Source organism: Hyla sarda, chromosome 1 (genome assembly GCF_029499605.1).
Source record: "Hyla sarda isolate aHylSar1 chromosome 1, aHylSar1.hap1, whole genome shotgun sequence".
NCBI classification, from domain to species: Eukaryota; Metazoa; Chordata; class Amphibia; order Anura; family Hylidae; genus Hyla; species Hyla sarda.
Window position 1 is genome coordinate 367,443,295 of NC_079189.1, and position 23,904 is coordinate 367,467,198.

General features: G+C 49.6%; 1 protein-coding gene across 1 annotated transcript in view; it reads left to right on the plus strand.

The window, feature by feature from the left end:
* LOC130362012 (transmembrane channel-like protein 1) overlaps positions 1–23,904 on the plus strand; it is a 143,160-nt gene that overhangs the window by 35,737 nt on the left and 83,519 nt on the right. The gene's annotated exons all lie outside the window — the stretch shown is intronic.

Here is a 23,904-nt window from a genome sequence, read left to right on the forward strand (position 1 = left end):
TGACTCTTGAAGAGAGGTCTCGCCGTAGGGATAAAAATCTATGTCTGTACTGCGCTAGTACCGAACATTTCTTGGTGGATTGCCCTATTCGTCCTCCACATCTGGAAAATGCACGCACGCAACCTGCTCATGTGGGCCTGGCGTCTCTGGGTACGGAGTCTGCTTCTCCATGTCTCACTGTGCCCGTACGGATTTCTCCTTCTGCCAACTCCTCCTTCTCTGCCGTGGCTGTCTTGGACTCTGGTTCTTCTGGAAATTTTATTCTGGCCTCTTTGCTTGATAGGTACTGCATCCCGGTGACCCGTCTCATCAAGCCGCTCTACATTTCTTCGGTCAACGGGGTCAAGCTGCACTGCACTGTGCGTTATCGCACAGTGCCCCTGCTTATGAACATTGGACCGCATCTCGAGAAAATTGAATTTTTGGTTTTGCCCGGCTGCACCTCTGAAGTCCTCCTCGGTCTGCCACGGCTCCAGCACCATTCTCCCACCCTTGACTGGACCACCGGGGAGATCAAGAATTGGGGTCCTGCTTGCCGCAAGAAATGCCTCACGTCTGCTCCCAGCCCCGTCTGTCGGCCCTCAGTGTCTCCTCCTGTGCCTGGTCTTCCCAAGGCCTGTCAGGACTGTGCCGTGCCTCCTCATAGCCCCCATCCTGGTGACACTCTGCCCCGTGCCAAGCCTCACCCTCTGCCCCCCCCCATTCCCACTCCTTCTGACCGGTCTGCCATTCTTGAGTATACCCAGGACTTCACTGTCCCCCAGAAGGAGACTCTACAATCGCTCCCAATGTCCTCGTCCCAGATGGAGCGACATCCCGACAAAAAGAGGGGGAGACCTAAGGGGGTGGGGTACTGTTACGCCGAGCGCTCCGTGTCCCTGCTCCTCCCCGAAGCGCTCGCGGCGTTTCTCTCCCTGCAGCGCCCCGGTCAGACCCGCTGACCGGGAGCGCTGCACTGACATTGCCGGCGGGGATGCGATTCGCATAGCGGGACGCGCCCGCTCGCGAATCGCATCCCAAGTCCCTTACCTGTCCCGGTCCCCGGCTGTCATGCTCTGGCGCGCGCGGCTCCGCTCTCTAGGGCGCGCGCGCGCGCCATCTCTCTGAGATTTAAAGGGCCAGTGCACCAATGATGGTGCCTGGCCCAATCTCCCTGATTAGTTCCCACCTGTGCACTCCCTACTTATACCTCACTTCCCCTGCACTCCCTTGCCGGATCTTGTTGCCTTGTGCCTTGAGAAAGCTATTACTGTGTTACCCATATTGTGTTCCTGACCTCCTGCTATTTCCATATTGACTACGAACCTTGCCGCCTGCCCCGACCTTCTGCTACGTCTGACCTTGTATCTGCCTAGTCCTTCTGTCCCACGCCTTTTCAGCAGTCAGCCAGGTTGTGCCGTTGCCAGTGGATACGACCTGGTTGCTACCGCCGCAGCAAGACCATCCCGCTTTGCGGCGGGCTCTGGTGAATACCAGTAGCTTCTTAGAACCGGTCCACCGGCACGGTCCACGCCAATTCCTCGCTGACACAGAGGATCCACTATCAGCTAGCCGAATCGTGACAGTACATTCATTAAAGGTACAATATACAATATAATACATAACCTATTTACATGGGGGAAAAAGCTGTAAGGGGCCCTGGGGACACTGAGGCACACTGTCTGACAGGGCGGGAAAGGAACGGGGAAACACCATCCTGTACTGGGCCACCACAAACTCCCACTCTTAATCACAGTTGCCCTCAACGCCCAGTCCTGGAGGGCGGAGGAACAAAGTGACCACTGGGGCCAATGACAGTTCCTGGAGCATTTTTACCCAATGTCTTTTCCAGATCTGATGAAGAACGGCAATGATTCCATGTTGTATGGTTAATGTCCATACATGCTCTAAACGGGTGTGGAGATTTTTGACCTTGTAATTCTCTCCTCGACACTTCTCCATCAACAATATAAATAACAACTTTACAAGACATGTCGGATTGGGCTGCTGAAGGCTATCTACCTAATGCCTTGGCTGCTCAGGTCTCTTGGTTTGACACACTTCCCCCCCAGAACTCTATACATAGACTTTAAACATAATGCTACATTTACATTTGGTTACCTCTGTCACTGCACATGTGTTGTGGAGCTATCAGGAATACGTTCTGGCCAGCAAAGTATCCTGCTGGGACAGGAGAAAACAATAGACATACTCACTATATACATGGGTGGACTGGAAAATATAAAAGGCTAGAGTCCTAATCTATACATGGACATTGGACTACACTAATTTAGTTATAGTGTACTGACTATACTGGACTATGTGTGGTACATAACTTTTATTTATTTTAACGAGAGATTATCTTTGTACCTCGCTGGGAGTTGTCCTTGGGTTGACCTTTGGGACCTACGCAACAACACTTCTGGAGAGTCTGGAACACCGGTGTCTTCTAGAGCTCTTGGTACTGTTGACACTGTGACTAGGTCTTCCTCAGTGAAGTCGAGAGTTGGCACAGGGCCAGGACTGGCAGGATCCTGAGTCGCTGACTGTGGTGCTGGAGAGATTGGTGACTGAGTTGGTGCACTGGAAACTGGTATATAAACTGGTGCCAACTGTGACAAGACTAGAGCTGGAGTAGAAATCAATGTTGGCTGAACCGGCCCCGAGACTGGTGAAACACAGAAGACCGCAGGCTAACTTGGGGAAAACATAGGGAAGTCTATAGATGGATGAATCCCCTCACCTGGGATGTATTCTCTTGCAGGTCTTGATTTAGTTGCACAACTTGCGGCTCATACCCAGGCTTTCGTACCCATCAGAATCTGGATAGGTTATGGCTGTCACCATGTATGGCTCCATCTCCCAGATATAGTCTAATTTATGGGTTCTCGGAAACTTCCACAGCCACACTTTAGCGCCCAATTGAAGTGGTTTGGCAGAAGCATGATGGTTATAATCTTCCTGTTGTCTTTGCTGTGCCTCCCCATCTTCTTGCTGACAATTTCTTTGGCCTCTTGGATTCTTCTCTGGTGGTCATATACCTACTCCAGGGAGGCTTGCTGAGAGTTGTTAAACAGGGCTTAGAGCTTCGGTCTTTAGGTAGCTGTCTTTAGGTAGCTGTCCATGGTGCCCCATCATCAAATAAAAAAGGGTGTGTTATTATAAATCTCCAATAGTTCAGGCAGCAGTCAGGGCCACTCTTCTTGTTGTGACACAGAAGCTGCTCGCAATTTGTGGATAAAGACTTCATTGATGCGTTCACAGAGCCCATTCCCCTGGGTGTGGTAAGCAGTAGTCCAGAGTTTCTTGCAGGCATGGAATTGACACAATTCTTTGAATAGTTGGGCCTCGAAGGCCACTCCAAGGTCCGTTAGGACAGACTCCGGACACCCAAGGGTTTGCACCCAATTGGAGTAGAACATCTGGGCCACTGTTTCGGCAGTGAGGTCCTAATGGGTACAACGACAACCCATTTGGAGTAGTGATCCACCATGATGAAAGCATAACTGTACTCGGACCGGGTAGGAGACAACTTGACATGGACCAACTTGTTAGGCCTTTCACTCTGGATGGGATGGAGGGGTGCTCTGACGTCCTTGCACACATTCTTGGTGACATTACAGACTGCACATTCACTGCACCATTTCTCAATGTCGTTCCACATTACGATCCAGTAGAATATGCTCCGAATAGTAGCTTCTGTCTTGTGGGATTCCAAAGTGTCCCGAATGATCATGGTATGCATTGAGGACCATAGCCGCATCTCTTCGGGGAACCAGAATCTGATGAAGTCGATCACCAGAGACCGGATCAAAAGAATTTCAGTACAACAGTCCCTTGTGGACAAACAGTCGCTTCCTCTGTCGCCACAGACATAATCACACTGGGCCCGGTGTAGATGGGTTGGTACTAGAGATGAGCGAACTTTTCAAAAATTTGATTCGGCCGATTCGCCGAATTTTCCGATAAAGTTTGTTTCGATCCGAATTTTTTCGTGGCGAATCTATATTAAAAAAGGCTATTTCTATTTGCTGTGTTCTAAAACGCATATGGAGTGTGCTGGGTTAGTGAAATAATACTGTTATTCAGAATAACATGCAGATTACCGGCATCGCTTTTAGAATCACTGCCGCACAGCAGCACAATTACAGAGCCTGGTGGTGGCATCAGTGTCAGGAGACCATATAGTGACTGAATGACACAGCGTGGAGGTGTTGGCAGCATGAGGACACCATACAGTGGCTGAATGACCCAGATTGGATGAGGCTGAAGCATGAGGAGACCATATAGTGCCTGAATGACACAGCGTGGAAGTGTTGGCAGCATGAGGAGACCATATAGTGGCTGAATGGCACAGCGTGGAGGTGTTGGCAGCATGAGGACACCATATAGTGGCTGAATGACACAGCGAGGAGGTGGTGGCAGCATGAGGAGACCATATAGTGGCTGAATGGCACAGCGTGGAGGTGTTGGCAGCATAAGGACACCATATAGTGGCTGAATGACACAGCGTGGAGGTGTTGGCAGCAAGAAGAGACCATATAGTGGCTGAATGGCACAGCGTGGAGGTGTTGGCAGCATGAGGACACCATATAGTGGCTGAATGACACAGTGTTGAGGTGTTGGCAGCATGAGGAGACCATATAGTGGCTGAATGGCACAGCGTGGAGGTGTTGGCAGCATGAGGACACCATATAGTGGCTGAATGGCACAGTGTTGAGGTGTTGGCAGCATGAGGACACCATATAGTGGCTGAAAGACTCAGCTTGGATGAGGCTGAAGCATGAGGACACCATATAGTGTCTGAATGACACAGCGTGGAGGTGTTGGCAGCATGAGGACACCATATAGTGGCTGAAAGACTCAGCTTGGATGAGGCTGAAGCATGAGGACACCATATAGTGGCTGAATGACACAGCGTGGAGGTGTTGGCAGCATGAGGAGACCATATAGTGGCTGAATGGCACAGCGTGGAGGTGTTGGCAGCATGAGGACACCATATAGTGGCTGAATGACACAGCATGGACATGTTGTCAGCATAAGGAGACCATATAGTGGCTGAATGACACAGCATGGAGGTGTTGGCAGCATGAGGAGACCATATAGTGGATGAATGGCACAGCCCAGAGTTGCCAGCAGCATGAGTAGGCATTAGGCCTTCACAATCCCTAAGATTAGAAGATGAATTAAGAAATTTAAACCGAAGATTTTGGATAGCGGGTGCTACCTATGAGAAAATTTGAAATTCCCAGACCCAGGCCCCACAGCGGCATCAGTAACCCATATATTGCCTGCATGACACAGCCTGGAGTTGGCTGATACACAAGTACACACCAGGGCTTCACAATCCCCCCCAAAAAACACCACAATTCTAGGCATTTTTTTTAAAGATTTTGGATAGCGGGTGCTACCTATGAGAAATTGTGAAATTCCCAGACCAGGCCCAGCAGCGCCATCATTTTTTTATTTCAAATTTAAAACAACCTTTGTGTTTCCCGGACCCCAACGTGTGGGTACGAAGGACAAAATCCAACAAACCCCCACAGGGCTCATGTGGCCGTGAGATTTAGGCACAATGTCTCCATTGCCTTGACCGGCCATTGTTTCCAAGACTTCTCAAGGCAAACCATGTTAAGAACAGCGTGACACTGCCGTGACCTGCACACATGGTATGCTGAAGGGCCACTGAGACTTGTCCGGGCAGTGGAGGCTTAAGACACAGTGGAGGAGGTGGAGGCGGAGTAGCACACTGTCGCAGGACCAACGGGCTGACAGACTGTAGCAGGAAGCAGCATTGAGTACACACCAGGGCTTCAGAATCCCAAAGAAAAAACAACCATTTTTAAAATAATTTTAAGAATATTTAGGACAGCGGGTGCTACCTATATATTGCCTGAATGACACAGCCTGGAGTTGGCTGATGCATGAGTACACACTAGGTCTTCACAATCCCTCCAAAAAAACACAACAATTGTAGAAATTTATGAAGACGACTTTTGGATAGCGGTTGCTACCTATGAGAAAATTTGAAATTACCAGACCCAGGCCCAGCAGCGCCATCAGTAAACCATATATTGCCTGAATGACACAGGCTGGAGTTGGACGATGCATGAGTACGCATCAAAGCTTCACAATCCCTAATAAAAAAGACAAACATTTTTGATGAAAAATTTTTATGAAAATTTAGGACAGCGAGTGCTCTCTATATATTACCAGAATGACGCAGCCTGGGGCTGGCTGCAGCATGAGGAGACCATTGAAATGTGTGATTTTTTTATTTGAAATTTAAATCAAAATTTGTGTCCCGGACCACGCCGTGTGGGTACAAAGGACCTAATCTCACAAGCACCCACAGGGTTCATGTGGCCGTAAGATGTAGGCGCAACCTCTCCATAGCCCTGACCGGCCATTTTTGGTTTTTGCACCTTGTTTAAGAACGAGCGCATATCCAAGAGTCCAGAAGACGCTATAATGCAGGACGGTGGACCACCAAAAGACATTCTTCTATAAAAAACAAAAAAAATGAAATAAAGAAGCAGAGTTCATCCCTCTGCATATATTTTTGAAAATTTTACTTAAAAAATCACACGCAACAATCGTTCAATGGTGTAATGGTTATTATTGTGGAAAATTCAAGTTTATTACTGTGATAATTATCAGAAAATTTGAAAAAAAAACACTACCCAAGAGTGTTTAATAACCACATACATTGCACCATAAATGTTGAAATTTAAATTAAGCATGTATGTATGTATGTATTTCAAAAATCCTAAAATTAAAGGCCCAAGCCCAGAAGCATCATGAAGTCAAGTAGTTCCTGAAAGACACAGGAGCAGTCAGGAGTAGGCATCAGCAGTACCCAAGAGGCTTTAATAACCCCTTACATTATACGATCACTCGCGAGATCGAGCAATAACAGGTGTGTTATGCCCTCAGATGTCCGGGGCTGCACTCGCGCTACACTGAATGGACCAGCTGTCACGATGCCGGCTGGCAGGTAGTGGATCCTCTGTGCCAGAGAGGGATTGGCGTGGACCGTGCTAGAGGATCGGTTCTAAGTCACTACTGGTTTTCACCAGAGCCCGCCGCAAAGCGGGATGGTCTTGCTGCGGCGGTAGTGACCAGGTCGTATCCCCTAGCAACGGCTCAACCTCTCTGGCTGCTGAAGATAGGCGCGGTACAAGGGAGTAGACAGAAGCAAGGTCGGACGTAGCAGAAGGTCGGGGCAGGCAGCAAGGATCGTAGTCAGGGGCAACGGCAGGAGGTCTGGAACACAGGCTAGGAACACACAAGGAAACGCTTTCACTGGCACTAAGGCAACAAGATCCGGCGAGGGAGTGAAGGGGAAGTGAGGTGATATAGGGAAGTGCACAGGTGTAAACACTAATTGGAACCACTGCGCCAATCAGCGGCGCAGTGGCCCTTTAAATCGCAGAGACCCGGCGCGCGCGCGCCCTAGGGAGCGGGGCCGCGCGCGCCGGGACAGAACTGACGGAGAGCGAGTCAGGTACGGGAGCCGGGGTGCGCATCGCGAGCGGGCGCTCCCCGCATCGCGAATCGCATCCCGGCCAGAGGCGGTATCGCAGCGCCCCGGGCCCGGAGCGCTGCAGTGAGAGGAGTGTAGCGAGCGCTCCGGGGAGGAGCGGGGACCCGGAGCGCTCGGCGTAACAGTACCCCCCCCCTTGGGTCTCCCCCTCTTCTTGGAGCCTGAGAACCTGAGGACCAGACTTTTGTCCAGGATATTGTCCTCAGGTTCCCAGGACCTCTCTTCAGGACCACAACCCTCCCAATCCACTAAAAAGAAGGTTTTCCCTCTGACCTTTTTAGATGCCAAAATTTCCTTGACGGAGAAGATGTCCGAGGAGCCGGAGACAGGAGTGGGGGGAACAGATTTGGGAGAGAAACGGTTAATGATAAGTGGTTTAAGAAGAGAAACATGAAAGGCATTAGGAATACGAAGAGAAGGAGGAAGAAGAAGTTTGTAAGAGACAGGATTAATCTGGCGCAAAATCTTGAAAGGACCAAGATAGCGTGGTCCCAACTTATAGCTAGGGACACGGAAGCGGACATATTTGGCGGAGAGCCATACCTTGTCTCCAGGGGAAAAAATGGGAGGAGCTCTTCTTTTCTTATCCGCGAATCTCTTCATGCGTGAAGAAGCCTGTAAGAGAGAATTTTGGGTCTCTCTCCATATGATGGAGAGATCACGAGAAATTTCATCCACAGCGGGCAGACCAGAGGGCAAGGGGGTAGGGAGGGGGGGAAGAGGGTGACGGCCGTACACCACGAAAAACGGGGATTTGGAGGAAGATTCAGAGATTCTGAAATTATACGAGAATTCGGCCCAAGGTAGAAGATCTGCCCAGTCATCCTGGCGGGAGGAAACAAAATGTCGTAAATAGTCACCCAAGATCTGGTTAATTCTTTCTACTTGTCCATTGGATTGAGGATGGTATGCAGAAGAAAAATTTAATTTAATCTTGAGTTGTTTACAGAGAGCCCTCCAGAATTTAGACACAAATTGGACGCCTCTATCCGAGACGATCTGCGTAGGCAACCCGTGAAGACGAAAAATGTGTACAAAAAATTGTTTAGCCAACTGAGGCGCTGAAGGAAGACCAGGAAGAGGGATGAAATGTGCCATTTTGGAGAATCGATCAACGACCACCCAAATAACAGTGTTGCCATGGGATGGGGGTAAGTCAGTAATAAAATCCATACCAATCAGAGACCAAGGCTGTTCGGGAACAGGCAGAGGAAGAAGAAAACCAGCGGGCTTCTGGCGAGGAGTCTTATCCCGGGCACAGATAGTGCAGGCTCGCACAAAGTCCACCACATCAGTCTCTAGAGTCGGCCACCAATAGAAGCGAGAGATGAGTTGCACAGATTTCTTGATGCCCGCATGACCTGCGAGATGGGAGGAGTGACCCCATTTGAGGATTCCGAGGCGTTGGCGTGGAGAAACAAAGGTCTTTCCTGGTGGAGTTTGCCTGATGGAGGCTGGAGAAGTGGAAATCAGGCAGTCAAGAGGAATGATGTGTTGAGGAGAGAGTTCAATTTCAGAAGCATCTGAGGAACGAGAGAGAGCATCGGCCCTAATGTTCTTATCAGCAGGCCGAAAGTGAATTTCAAAATTAAATCGGGCAAAGAACAGAGACCACCTGGCCTGACGAGGATTCAGCCGTTGGGCAGACTCGAGGTATGAGAGGTTCTTGTGATCGGTGTAAATAATAACTGGAAATCTTGATCCCTCCAGCAGATGCCTCCATTCCTCAAGTGCTAATTTAATGGCTAGAAGCTCTCGATCCCCGATGGAGTAGTTCCTCTCCGCCGGAGAGAAGGTCCTAGAAAAAAACCCACAAGTAACAGCATGCCCGGAAGAGTTTTTTTGTAGAAGGACAGCTCCAGCTCCCACTGAGGAGGCATCAACCTCCAATAGGAAGGGTTTAGATGGGTCAGGTCTGGAGAGCACGGGAGCCGAAGAGAAGGCGGACTTGAGTCGTTTAAAGGCGTCTTCCGCTTGAGGAGGCCAAGACTTGGGATCGGCATTTTTTTTGGTTAAAGCCACAATTGGAGCCACAATGGTAGAAAAATGTGGAATAAATTGCCTGTAATAATTGGCGAACCCCAAAAAACGTTGGATGGCACGGAGTCCGGAGGGGCGTGGCCAATCTAAGACGGCAGAGAGTTTATCTGGATCCATTTGTAGTCCCTGGCCAGAGACCAAGTATCCTAGAAAAGGAAGAGATTGGCATTCAAACAGACATTTCTCAATTTTAGCATAGAGTTGATTGTCACGAAGTCTCTGAAGAACCATACGGACATGCTGGCGGTGTTCTTCTAGATTGGCCGAAAAAATTAGGATATCATCAAGATATACAACAACACAGGAGTATAACAGATCACGAAAAATTTCATTAACAAAGTCTTGGAAGACAGCAGGGGCGTTGCACAGGCCAAAGGGCATGACCAGATACTCAAAGTGTCCATCTCTGGTGTTAAATGCTGTTTTCCACTCATCCCCCTCTCTGATGCGGATGAGGTTATAGGCGCCTCTTAAGTCCAATTTAGTAAAGATGTGGGCACCTTGGAGGCGATCAAAGAGTTCAGAGATGAGGGGTAAGGGGTAGCGGTTCTTAACCGTGATTTTATTAAGTCCGCGGTAGTCAATGCAAGGACGTAGAGAGCCATCTTTTTTGGACACAAAGAAAAATCCGGCTCCGGCAGGAGAGGAGGATTTACGGATAAAGCCCTTTTTTAGATTCTCCTGGACGTATTCAGACATGGCAAGAGTCTCTGGGGCAGAGAGAGGATAAATTCTGCCCCGGGGTGGAGTAGTGCCCGGGAGGAGGTCGATAGGACAGTCATAAGGCCTGTGAGGAGGTAGAGTCTCCGCTTGTTTTTTGCAGAAAACATCCGCGAAGTCCATATAGGCCTTAGGGAGACCGGTTACTGGAGGAAGCACAGAGTTACGGCAAGGGTTACTGGGAACCGGTTTTAGACAGTCATTGGAACAAGAGGGCCCCCAACTCTTGATCTCCCCAGTGGACCAATCCAGGGTTGGGGAATGAAGTTGAAGCCAGGGAAGTCCAAGGAGAATTTCCGAGGTGCAATTGGGGAGGACCAAAAGTTCAATCCTCTCGTGATGAGATCCGATGCTCATTAGAAGGGGCTCCGTGCGGAAACGTATGGAACAGTCCAATCTTTCATTGTTTATACAATTGATGTAAAGGGGTCTGGTGAGACTGGTCACTGGGATGTTGAACCTGTTGACGAGAGAGGCCAAAATAAAATTTCCTGCAGATCCAGAGTCTAAGAAGGCCACAGAAGAGAAGGAGACGGCAGAGGCAGACATCCGCACAGGCACAGTGAGACGTGGAGAAGCAGAGTGGACATCCAGGATTGTCTCACCTTTGTGCGGAGTCAGGGTACGTCTTTCCAGGCGGGGAGGGCGGATAGGACAATCCCTCAGGAAGTGTTCGGTACTAGCACAGTACAGGCAGAGGTTCTCCATGCGGCGTCGTGTCCTCTCTTGAGATGTCAGGCGAGACCGGTCGACCTGCATAGCCTCCACGGCGGGAGGCACAGGAACAGATTGCAGGGAACCAGAGGAGAGAGGAGCCGAGGAGAAGAAACGCCTCGTGCGAACAGAGTCCATATCTTGGCGGAGCTCCTGACGCCTTTCGGAAAAACGCATGTCAATGCGAGTGGCTAGGTGAATAAGTTCATGAAGATTAGCAGGCATTTCTCGTGCGGCCAGAACATCTTTAATGTTGCTGGATAGGCCTTTTTTAAAGGTCGCGCAGAGGGCCTCATTGTTCCAGGATAACTCAGAAGCAAGAGTACGGAATTGTACGGCATACTCGCCAACGGAAGAATTACCCTGGACCAGGTTCAACAGGGCAGTCTCAGCAGAAGAGGCTCGGGCAGGTTCCTCAAAGACACTTCGAATTTCCGAGAAGAAGGAGTGTACAGAGGCAGTGACGGGGTCATTGCGGTCCCAGAGCGGTGTGGCCCAAGCCAGGGCTTTTCCAGACAGCAGGCTGACTACGAAAGCCACCTTAGACCTTTCAGTGGGGAACTGGTCCGACATCATCTCCAAGTGTAATGAACATTGGGAAAGGAAGCCACGGCAAAGCTTAGAGTCCCCATCAAATTTATCCGGCAAGGATAGTCGTAGTCCAGAAGCGGCCACTCGCTGCGGAGGAGGTACAGGAGCTGGCGGAGGAGATGGTTGCTGGAGCTGTGGTAGTAACTGTTGTAGCATAACAGTCAGTTGAGACAGCTGTTGGCCTTGTTGCGCAATCTGTTGTGACTGCTGGGCGACCACCGTGGTGAGGTCAGCGACAACTGGCAGAGGAACTTCAGCGGGATCCATGGCCGGATCTACTGTCACGATGCCGGCTGGCAGGTAGTGGATCCTCTGTGCCAGAGAGGGATTGGCGTGGACCGTGCTAGAGGATCGGTTCTAAGTCACTACTGGTTTTCACCAGAGCCCGCCGCAAAGCGGGATGGTCTTGCTGCGGCGGTAGTGACCAGGTCGTATCCCCTAGCAACGGCTCAACCTCTCTGGCTGCTGAAGATAGGCGCGGTACAAGGGAGTAGACAGAAGCAAGGTCGGACGTAGCAGAAGGTCGGGGCAGGCAGCAAGGATCGTAGTCAGGGGCAACGGCAGGAGGTCTGGAACACAGGCTAGGAACACACAAGGAAACGCTTTCACTGGCACTAAGGCAACAAGATCCGGCGAGGGAGTGAAGGGGAAGTGAGGTGATATAGGGAAGTGCACAGGTGTAAACACTAATTGGAACCACTGCGCCAATCAGCGGCGCAGTGGCCCTTTAAATCGCAGAGACCCGGCGCGCGCGCGCCCTAGGGAGCGGGGCCGCGCGCGCCGGGACAGAACTGACGGAGAGCGAGTCAGGTACGGGAGCCGGGGTGCGCATCGCGAGCGGGCGCTCCCCGCATCGCGAATCGCATCCCGGCCAGAGGCGGTATCGCAGCGCCCCGGGCCCGGAGCGCTGCAGTGAGAGGAGTGTAGCGAGCGCTCCGGGGAGGAGCGGGGACCCGGAGCGCTCGGCGTAACACCAGCGTGTGTCTATCCTTCACCGACAGGTGCGGGTAACCCGCTGAACCCCGTTCGTGATAGGGATCAGGGATTGCAATTATTTGCCAGGAAAGAAGAATCACAACTAAGCGCGGGTCATAAGCTCGGGTTCATTAAGTCCCTGCCCTTTGTACACACCGCATGTCTCTACTACCGATTGGATGGTTTAGTGACGTCCTCGGATCGGCCCCGGCGGGGTAGGAGAAGGCCCTAGCAGAGAGCCGAGAATTTAAAGATCAATGTTGAAATTAGCATTAAGCATGTATTAGCTACTGCTAAACTTCCAAAAATTGAAGGCCCAAGGCCTGAGGCATCAGGGAGGCAATTATTTCCTGAAAGACACAGAATGAGTCAGGAGCAGTCATTCACAGTACCCAAGAGGGTTTCATAACCAACCCCTTACATTTAAAGATCAATGTTGAAATTTGTATTAAGCATGTATTTAGCTACTGCTAAACATCCAAAAATTGAAGGCCCAAGGCCTGAGGCATCAGGGAGGCAATTATTTCCTGATAGAAACAGAATGAGTCAGGAGCAGTCATTCGCAGTACCCAAGAGGGATTCATAACCAACCCCTTACATTTAAAGATCAATGTTGAAATTTGCATTAAGCATGTATTTAGCTACTGCTAAACATCCAAAAATTGAAGGCCCAAGGCATGAGGCATCAAGGAGGCAAGTAATTCCTGAAAGACACAGAATGAGTCAGGAGCAGTCATTCGCAGTACCCAAGAGGGTTTCATAACCAACCCCTTACATTTCAAGCGTAACCGTCAGATCACTCAAAAAAACAAAACTGTTATATGTTGCTCAGTATCTCATTTTATTCCCCAGAAGCAGGGGGGCGGGTACTCACTGTGATAGCCACTTCCCCTCCCTCTCCTCAGTCCAGTGCTTCCTAACCAGGGTGCCTCCAGCTATTGCAAAACTAAAACTCCCAGCATGCCTGCACAGCCAAATGATGTGTGGGCATGCTGGGAGCTGTAGTTTTCCAACAGCAGGAGGTAGTCCCCCTTTATCTCACACACACACACACACACACACACACAGACTTCATATATTCTTACACATAAACATTAGATAGACACACTGATATACACACATACACATATATCCACACACACACACATGCTTGGACACTTACTTTTTCATCTGCAATGCATGTTTCTGCCTCTCTCATTGATGTCTGCTGTGTGAGAGACGGCAGCAGTCTTCCTGCCCCTCCCCCTCCCCTTCTCTTCACATGAGTCTCTGCAGTGTGTACAGCCCCTCCAAAACGTCCTGGAGCCCAAGACGAAGCAGTGTTCACAAAAGCACTGAATGCATTCCAGGAGGCAGATGGGGCAGTTCTTTAACTGGCTTTTTCACTATGAAATACTGAAAATGTTCTAATGAAAGCAATTGCAAAACCAATAGGTTTTGCATGCTTTACAACACATCAAAAGTTTTTATATCTGACAGTGCCTATTTAAAGATCAATGTTGAAATTTGCATTAAGCATGTATTTAGCTACTGCTAAACATCCAAAAATTGAAGGCCCAAAGCCTGAGGCATCAGGGAGGCAAGTAGTTCCTGAAAGACACAGAATGAGTCAGGAGCAGGCATTTGCAGTACCCAAGAGGGTTTCATAACCCCTTGCATTTAAAATCAATGTTGACATTTGCATTAAGCACATATTTAGCTACTGCTAAACATCCAAAAATAAAAGGCCCAAGGCCAGAAGCATCAGTGAGGCAAGTAGTTCTTGAAAGACACAGGATGAGCCAGGAGCAGGCAATCACAGTACCAAAGAGGGTTTCATAACCATAATTGATAACCCAAGAGGGTTTCATAACCAACCATAATTGGGAAATGTTGGTGTAGCAGCATGGTCAATCTACTCTGAGGCATTTTGCATTGGTGGCTGGAAATCCTGGCTGATCCATCCCTGATTCATCTTGACAAACGTCAGTCTCTCCACATTTTTAGTGGACAGACGAGTTCGCCTTGGGGTGACTATGGCTCCGGCCGCACTAAACACCCGCTCTGATGGCACACTACTGGCCGGGCAGGACAGCTTTTCCAGGGCAAACTCTGCTAGTTGTGGCCATAAATCAAGTTTGGCTGCCCAGAAATCAAGCGGATCTTCGATGGTTGTTGGCATGGCCATGTCAAGGTATGCCACCACCTGCTGGTTCAGGTCCTGCTCCATGTCTACCTGCTGCTGATGAGTTGCTTCACTATGCGGGTGAAGAAAGCTACTCATCATCGACTGTAGATTCAGGCTGCTGCTGATTGAGCTGGTACTGCTCCTGCCACCCCTCCCCTCCCCAGCAGCCATGGCAGTGGAAGGTGAGTGCAGAGGGCCCCCCGAGTCAGACCTGTGAGTGGACGGACCATGTGGCCGATAGGTATCAGCCAACTGACTATGTAGAATCTCTCTGTAGTAGGTCAGTTTGTCCTCCCTCTCAGTGGTGTAAAAAAGGCCCCCATTTTGGGACGGTAGCGAGGGTCTAATAAGGTGGAGATCCAGAAGTCATCCCGCTGACGAATTTTGACAATCCGGGGGTCACTACGCAAGCAACAGAGCATGCATTGTGCCATTTGCGCCAGTGACTCGGAGGGACTACCTGCCTCCATCTCAACTACATACTGCCACGGTGTGTCTGGGTCCTCTGTCTCAACTTCCTCATAACCCTCCAGCTCCTCTGACTGCTCCTCCTCTCCTGTCCGATGACTAGAAACACTGGCCATCTCATCCAACCTAAACTGTGCTCTGCTCTGCCCCTCCTCATCATCCTCCTCCAGTTCAGCCCCCACAGGGCTCATGTAGTCTTGAGATGTAGGCGCAACGTTTCCATTGCCGTGACCAGCCATGGTTTGAATAATTTGTTGTAAGAAATGTAGGAGTGGAATTACGTCGTTCATGGCGGAATCCAGGCGACTCACAAATAATGTGGCTTCCACAAAGGGCCTCAGCAAACGGCAGGTGTCACGTATGAGTTGCCACTGGTTCACATTGAAGTTACACAGGGGAGTACTCCTATCTGCTTGGATCATCAAGAAATAGGTGATGGCTTTTCTTTCTTCGTATAGTCTGTCCAACATATGGAGGGTGGAATTCCAACGTGTGGCAACGTCACAAATAAGACTATGTTGTGGGATACCGTTCTGATGCTGCAGCTCAAGGAAGGTGTGCTTGGCGGTGCACGAGTGGCTGAAGTGCATGCACAGTTTCCTTGCCATTTTCAGGATGTTTGGCAAATGGAGTGAAGACTTGAGGAAGTGCTTGACAACCAGATTCAACACGTGTGCCATGCAGGGCGCATGTTTCACACTTCCTTGTCGCAGCGTGGACACGATGTTCTTCTCGTTGTCGGTCACCATGGTTCCCATTTCCAGATTTCGTGGAGTAAGCCATACTCGGATTTCTTTACGAATGAACTTCAGCAGTTCCTCCCCTGTGTGACTCAGTTCGCCAAGGCAAACCATGTGAAGAACAGCTTGACACCGCCGTGCCCTACACACATGGTACGATGAAGGGCCACTAAGATTTGGATGTGCAGTGGAGGCCGAGGACACGGTGGAGGATGAGGAGGCGGCGTCGCACACTGTAACAGGACCAACTGCCTGGGAGTGAGAGCGTAGAAGAGGAAGCGTTGTGACCTGTCCAAGTTGCTGTTGTGGCTGTGCAGGAACCACATTTACCCAGTGGGCCGTAAAAGACAAGTATTGTAACTGCCCGTAGTTACAGCTCCACACGTTGGCACTGCCGTGCTCTTTTGAACACACCGACAGGCTCAAAGACAGGCCCACCTTCTCTTGTACAAACTTATGCAGGGCTGGTACTGCCTTCTTCGCAATGAAATGACTGCTTGGGACTCTCCACTTCGGCTCGGCACAAGCCATTAATTCTCTGAAAGGTGCAGAGTCCACCACTTGAAAAGGGAGGGACTGCAACATCAGCATCTTGGACAGGAGCACATTCAACTTCTGTGCCGTTGGATGAGTGGGCGCATACTGTTGTCTCTTGGACATGGCTTTGCCGATGGATTGTTGGCGGAATTGCTGACTAAAAGCGGGAGAAGCAGGAGCGACATAAGGAGGGTTTGACACACAGCTCCCTTCGGCTGAGGTGGTGGAGCCTTGGCTGGATGAAAGAGGGAGCGGATGGCCACTGGGTGATGCAGCAGGCTGGATCACTACATCAGAGCCACGGTTCTTCCAGGCCGCTTTATGGTGGTGAAGCATGTGTTGACGCAGGGCCGTGGTGCCGACATTGGGACCCTGGCCACGCTTCACCTTCTGCCGACAGATCTTGCATGTGGCTACGTGAACCTCCTCCGGATGCCTTATGAAAAAGTTCCACACCGCCGAGTAGCTGATTTTCCCACCCGCAGTCCGCACTAATTGACTGCTACTGGCGCCGTCTCCAGGAACCCCTGTTCCACTACCTCCCCGGAAAGGTAGGCTGCCGCGAAGCAGGTGGCCTCCCCCGGGCACGTTTGGCTCCTGAATTTCCACTACTGCCACCACGCTGACTGCCAACCGTGCTACCGCCTCAAGGGCAACCTGCAACTCTCTTCTCCTGATGATGATGAAGCCCCTTCTGCACCCGGCTCCCAATTGCGATCGGCCTCATCATCATCCACAGGTGTTTGCACGTCACTGATGTCCTCCTCAGGTTCCCCAACAGTGTCTGTTTCAGGTCCCTGAACCCTTGCAACACCGCCACCCACGTCACTCTCCACATCACTACTTGGCCGCCTAGCGGAGCAACCGGCGCGTGTCTCCTCCCCTTCTTGGCTGTCCAGTAGCTGCTGACTGTCCTCTATTAGATCGTCCTCAGTAAATAGTGGAGCTGAACCCACAGCATAAGATACTTCTTTAGGAGAGGGATAGGACAAAGGCAATGGGAGGACAGGGACTGCTCCCGGGCCATGCCAACTGAGGGTTGTGTCTGAGGAACCCACCGACTGTTGACTGGGGGTGTCAGATGTCACTTGTGATGATGTGGATGAGCGTGTTAACCAATCGACGACGGCAGATGGGTTGCTGGTGGAGACACGACCGCTGGCTGATAACGGGAGCTCAGGCCTCTCGCTGCGACTCCTGCTGCCACTCGCCTAAAGTCTGCTGCCAACTCTGCCTGAAGTAATTAGGCCTCTGCCACTCCTCTGTGCACATCCTGGCACTTCTCTGCCTGACATACTTAGTGCGTTCATGAGGGTATTACAATACGCTACACTACTCTTTAAACTGTATTTGTCTAGAACAGCAGCAGGTGATTACTTACGGCTGTCCTTTCATGGTATGTAGGCCCTTGACAGATTAACAGGTACTAGAGGGTACAATACTTGGATGTACCTATGCGGTATGCACTGATGAGGGCAGTAATATGCGTAACTATACGCAGAAAAAACTCTGTATTTTTGTGAAACACCAGCCAGTGAATACTATTGTTTGGACTTTGACGGTTTGGAGCACCTTGACAGCTTAACAGGTACTAAATGGTACAGTACTTGGATGTACCTATGCGGTATGCACTGATCAGGGCAGTAATATGCCTAGCTATACGCAGAAATAAATCTGTATTTTTGTAAAATACCAGCCGGTGGTTAATATTGCTTGGACTTTGACGGTTTGGAGCACCTTGCCAGATTAACAGCTACTAAATGGTACAAAACTTGGATGTACCTATGCGGTATGCACTGATGAGGGCAGTAATATGCCTAACTATATGCAGAAAAAAATCTGTATTTTTGTAAAACACCAGCCGGTGGATATTATTGTTTGGACTTTGACGGTATGGAGCACGTTGACAGCTTAACAGGTACTAAATGGTACAATACTTGGATGTACCTATGCGGTATGCACTGATGAGGGCAGTAATATGCCTAACTATACGCAGAAAAAAATCTGTATTTTTGTAAAACACCAGCCGGTGGATGCTATTGTTTGGACTTTGACGAAATGGAGCACCTTGAAAGCTTAACAGGTACTAAATGGTACAATACTTGGATGTACGTATGCGGTATGCACCGATGAGGGCAGTAATATGCGTAACTATACGCAGAAAAAAATATTTAAAAAAAACAAACAGCCGGTGAATACTATTGTTTGGACTTGCACAGTATGTAGCCCCTAGACAGATTAACAGGTACAAAATGGTACAAATGCACTACAGTCCACTGAACAATCACATATTTCTGAACAACAGAAGGACCAAACAGTGCAGCACCACAAAAAAAAAAAAAAAAAAAATCCAGGGATTAAACCCTAAATTGCACTCTGTCACACAATTCTGAGCAGCAGAAGATTTGTGGAGCAAAAAAAATAAACTCAATTGGGCTGAAAAATTAGGAGATAAGATGCTTCAGAAAGTTCAGGCAGCTTGGAGATCTGAATGAGGCAGCTGACAGCTATCTGCCCCTCTCTGCTGCAATGCTCAATAACGTGAATAGGAGGTTTAGCTATCAATGATCCTTCTCAGAGTAACAGCACAGCACTCTGCACTCCTGCCTTTCCCTAATGCGACTAGCAGTTGCAGTGTAACGCTGTGGTATGAGCTATTCACACACACACACACACACGCAGTCCCGTCCTCTCTATCTGAGTGCATAGATGAAATGAAGAGAGGCAAGATGTTATATAGGGGCTGTGACATCACAGGGGTCAGTGAACACTGATAGGCTGCATCTCACATGTGATTCAGGGTCAGCCCGCCTACCTTCATTCCCGCCGCTGTTTCCCGCGCTCCCATAATCCCCTGCCCCATGTACTCACATGTGGATCCGCCATCTTAGGTCTCCAATAGCCTGGAACGCTGTAAAATGGAGTTTAATGAAGCGGTTTGCGCAATCGAATTGTGGCGATATTCGCATTCATTGCGAATCGAATTTTTCATGAAATTCGTAACGAATTCGGGTTCGTCAACTTCGATTTGCTCATCTCTAGTTGGTAGCTTTTTCACCAGCAGATAGTTCAACAGATCCCCCATGACTCGACTTTCATTTTGAAGAGTCTTCCAAGTGTACAGGTCTTCTTGAACTTTTTGAACCTGGGTTCGCCGTCCCTAAGGGTGGTCACAACATTTTGATTCACAAACTGTTGATAAAATGGGGGCATCTCCACGTCTTCCCAAACGTCTTTGACAGGGGGTTCTTTGCCAGGGGTCATCCGAGACAGTACATCGGCATTGACATTCGACTTGCCGCTTCTGTACTTGATGATGAAACTATAATTGGCTAATCTTGAAGCCCAACGTTGTTCGATGGCACCCAACTTGGCGATGTTCAGGTGGGCCAATGGATTATTATCAGTGTAGACAGTAAATGGCGTGGCAGCCAAGTAGTCTTTGAACTTTTTGGTCACTGCCCATACCAAAGCGAGAAGTTCTCATTTGAATGAGCTGTAGTATGCATTGTTCTTCTCTGCTCCTCGCAGATTTCAACAAGCATAGGCTACCCGCTCCTGTCCTTCCTGGACTTGGGACAGGACGGCTTCCAGACCTTAAAAACTGGCATCGGTATATAGCCGGAACCGCTGACTGTATTCTGGATACGCCAGGATGGGTGGTTCTGTCAGCAGACGTTTAAGAGCTCATAATGCTGTCTATTGCTCTTCGGCCCATTTGACGGGTAGTCTTCCATTGTATTTCTCCTTTGCCGTACTCCGTAAGAGAGCTGTGAGGGGTTCTGCAATGTGGGTGAAGTGGGGAAGGAGGCGGCTGTAGTAGCCGGCAAATCCCAGGAGGCTCCTGAAATTTTTCACCGTGCACAGTTAGGCTAGTTCTTGACAACTTCCACCTTTTCAAGATTGTGCTGGACTCCCTCAGCGCTGACAACATGACCCAGGTAGTGTACCTGAGTATTAAGCAAGTGACACTTTGACGTCTTGATCTTCAGCCCATGCTTGATCAGGACTTGGAAGACAGATGACTGAGGTGCTCCTGGTATGACTTGGAATACACAATGACATTGTCCAGGTACAATAGGACACTTTGAAAATTCAGATGGCCCAGGCATCTTACCATCAAATGCTGGAATGTAGCAGGGGTATTACATAGCCCAAACGGCATACTTTTAAACTCAACAGTCCCATGGGTGTAACAAAGCCAGTCTTCTCCTGGTCTTCCACGGCCATCTGCACTTGCCAATATCCGCTGATTAAGTCCAGGGTGGAGAAGTAAGTAGCAGACCCGAGGACTGTAAGCGATTCCTCGATCCTTGGCAGATGATAAGTGTCCTTATGCGTGACATTGTTCAGTTTCCTGTAGTCAACACAGAAGCAGATGGTTCCATCTTTTTTCTTGACCAGGACAAGCGGCGCCCCCCAGGGGCTTTGACTTTCTTCAATGATGTCTGCCTCTTTCATGTCGGCCAGCATCTTCTTGACAGTTTGCTACATGCCTGGGCGAATGGGCGGTGTCTTTCCCTTATAGGTGGGCTGTCGCTTTTGAGGATTCAGTGTTGAATTATGGACGTATGCCCAAAATCTGGGGAGTGTTTGCTAAAAGCTTCATGGTACCTTTTGGCAACATTGATGACTCCCTTGACTTGGTCCCTGGGGGTATTGTCGTCCCCACCTTGGAGTTGTGTCCAACAGGGCTCGGGAGGACTTGGACTGGATCCTTCATCCACTTGGGCTGCATGCTGTCGGGCTACCATACGTTTTGTTAAAATGTCATTTGACTCTATGAGATACAACTGGGCTACTAGGGTGTATTTGGGTAACACAGTAGCAACATCAGACAAGTTGACTAACCGGACTGGAACTCTCCTGTTGGTAACGTTAACAAGGCTTCTCGCAGCACGAACAAGAGGGTGGTCTTCTAGTTGCAGAGGCTCCTGCAGGGCTTGGTAGTCTTTATTCTTGACACCAGATGATAGTATCTGTGTTGGGTTGCAAGGTCACCGACCTGATGTCTTGTACTCTAACTCTGCAGATTTCAACTTTCTTGTTGGCAAACCTCCGCGACACTTGTAGAACCTTCAAGTGGTGCTGCGCAGCCCACTGGCCTGAAGGGGACATATGGGGAAGAGAGGCCTACAAAGCATCTACTATTTCAACAAAGCAGTTTTTCATAATGTTCATTATCCAATATAAACTCAGCAGACCCCTTATCTGTCACATTAGTTACAATCACTCCCTGCCCGCTAAGTACATGCTCTCCCAACTGAATAGTTGTCTCCCAGTATCCATGTCTGGGGGCTGGTTGCCCATTACCCACAACTAATCTGAAGTTAACATCCTCCGGTTCACACAATAAACTAGCATCCCAATATTGACAGAAAATGTTTTTAGGTATAGTAGACACTTGTGACCCTGTATCTATCACCTCCTCCAAAGGTACACCTTCTACAATAATTTTTACATAGGGGCAGGAGGTGACATAAAGTGAGAGTCCTGACTTAGGTCGTTCTGGGATTGGACCTGGTGACTGTTTTCCTGTGGGCCGGTCCACGACCTCAGGGGAAATCCGTTTAAATCCCAACACTGCGTTTTCCAATGTCCAGGTTTATTACAATGGTTACAAAAGGGTCTCTGAGTCCCTGGGGGTCTACTAGGTGGAGGGTTGCGAGGGCTGAAATTGCGGGGAGCAGGAGCAAGGGTAGGTTCACGGTCAGGTGGAGCGGGTCAGGTGGCAAGCTCCTTCACAGCCTTAGTCAGTTGTTCAATATCCTGCCTAACACTCTGTAGATCCGAGGCTGCGGTGAGGGACAAAGCAGGTGACACTGGGGCAGGGGCTGGTGATGGTATAGGTTTAGCTACCGCCCCTAGTGGTTCTTGGACAGGTGGACAAGCTCCCTCTAACTCAGTCCCGGACTCAATAATTTGGATAGCCAGTCTCTTGAAAGCGGGGAAGAACATGTTGGGGTTTTGGACCCTAACATTCTCAGCTGAGCTTTGTCCCATTTATTATGAGCCCCATCAACAAATCTGTCTACTAACACTTTATCGCCCTGTTCTAGTTTTTGAACTGCCTCTAGGGCATTCTGTAGGGCTACGGCATATGCTCTCAGGGTCCCACCTGGCTTTTGTTGCCTTTCATATAGCCTGCGGCATACCTCTGATGGAGAATGTGACTCAAATACCTGGTACAACCCTTCAAAGATCTGCTCTACAGTTGCCTTCTCGGAGACTGGCCAGGTGAGGACTTCCTTTAATGCTGTTCCTTGTAGTTGTCCTGTGAGCAATTGCACCTGTTGATTAGGACGGAAAGAGTAAAAGACAAGCAAACTCTGGATCCTTTCTTTGAAATACCTCAGGGTGAAGGGGTCTCCATTGTAGGTAGGGAGGACAGGGTTCCCCATGAATATTGATGCAGATGCTGGAACCCCAGGGTTGTTGATGGGGACTGCAGGCAAAACTGTCAAAATTCAGGCCGCTGGGGCAGGTGATGATCCTGCTGCTGGAGATGGAGGGGCACTGTTGCCCGGTTGATCTGGAGAGCTGGGTTCTGACATCTGGTTGGATTTTGAGTGCGCTTTCGCTTTAAGAAGAATAAGGTGCTGTCCCCTTTAAGAAAATTGCTGAAGTGCTGCAGCAGCTTTGACTTGGCTAGTGGGGGTACTGTAATGGATGCTCCCCCTCTCTTTTGCAGGCACCTGGTAGTAATTCTTCTTGCGACCAGACTTATGGACAGTAGTGGGTTATTGCTGAAAGCTACCGGCACTGGAGACTTGCTGCTGATAATCGTTGGTGTTGGCAGAGTCTGCACTGCAGCGGGTGCTTGAGAGAAGACAGCGGCGCCGGGCGCAACCACCGGAGCCTCCAATATGGACAAGTTACGGACAACAGTAGCTTTACTGAGGGTAGACAGGCGTTACTGTCTATGAAGTACAGCCAGGGATCAAGGAGGTGACCAGTGACACAGAGACCTCGAAGGTTTGCTGGGAAATGTAGTAGACAGGAGAATTTAGTGCAGGCCACACTAAGTAGACAGAAGACTTGACTTGATTGACAGGACAGTGACTTCAGCTTACTTGCACTTGACTTGAGGCTTCAGGTCTTGACTTGTGGCTGCAGAACTTGACTTGTGGCTGCAGAACTTGACTTGAGGCTGCAGAACTTGACTTGAGGCTGCAGAACTTGACTTGCGGCTGCAGAACTTGACTTGAGGCCTCCACTGCTCTGGACACACACTATAGGCACGACTTGACTGGATTGGACCTCGGCAAAAAAAGAGAGCAGAGCTCAAAGAGAGCGAGGCTAGCTCCACCCAGGGCTTATGTGGGGGAGACTAGCAGGGAGCCCATAGGTCACCTTTGGGGTAAGCTGGTCACTAGTATCTCCTGGGTAACAATCACATGGTACATGTAAGGTATAATACACAATAT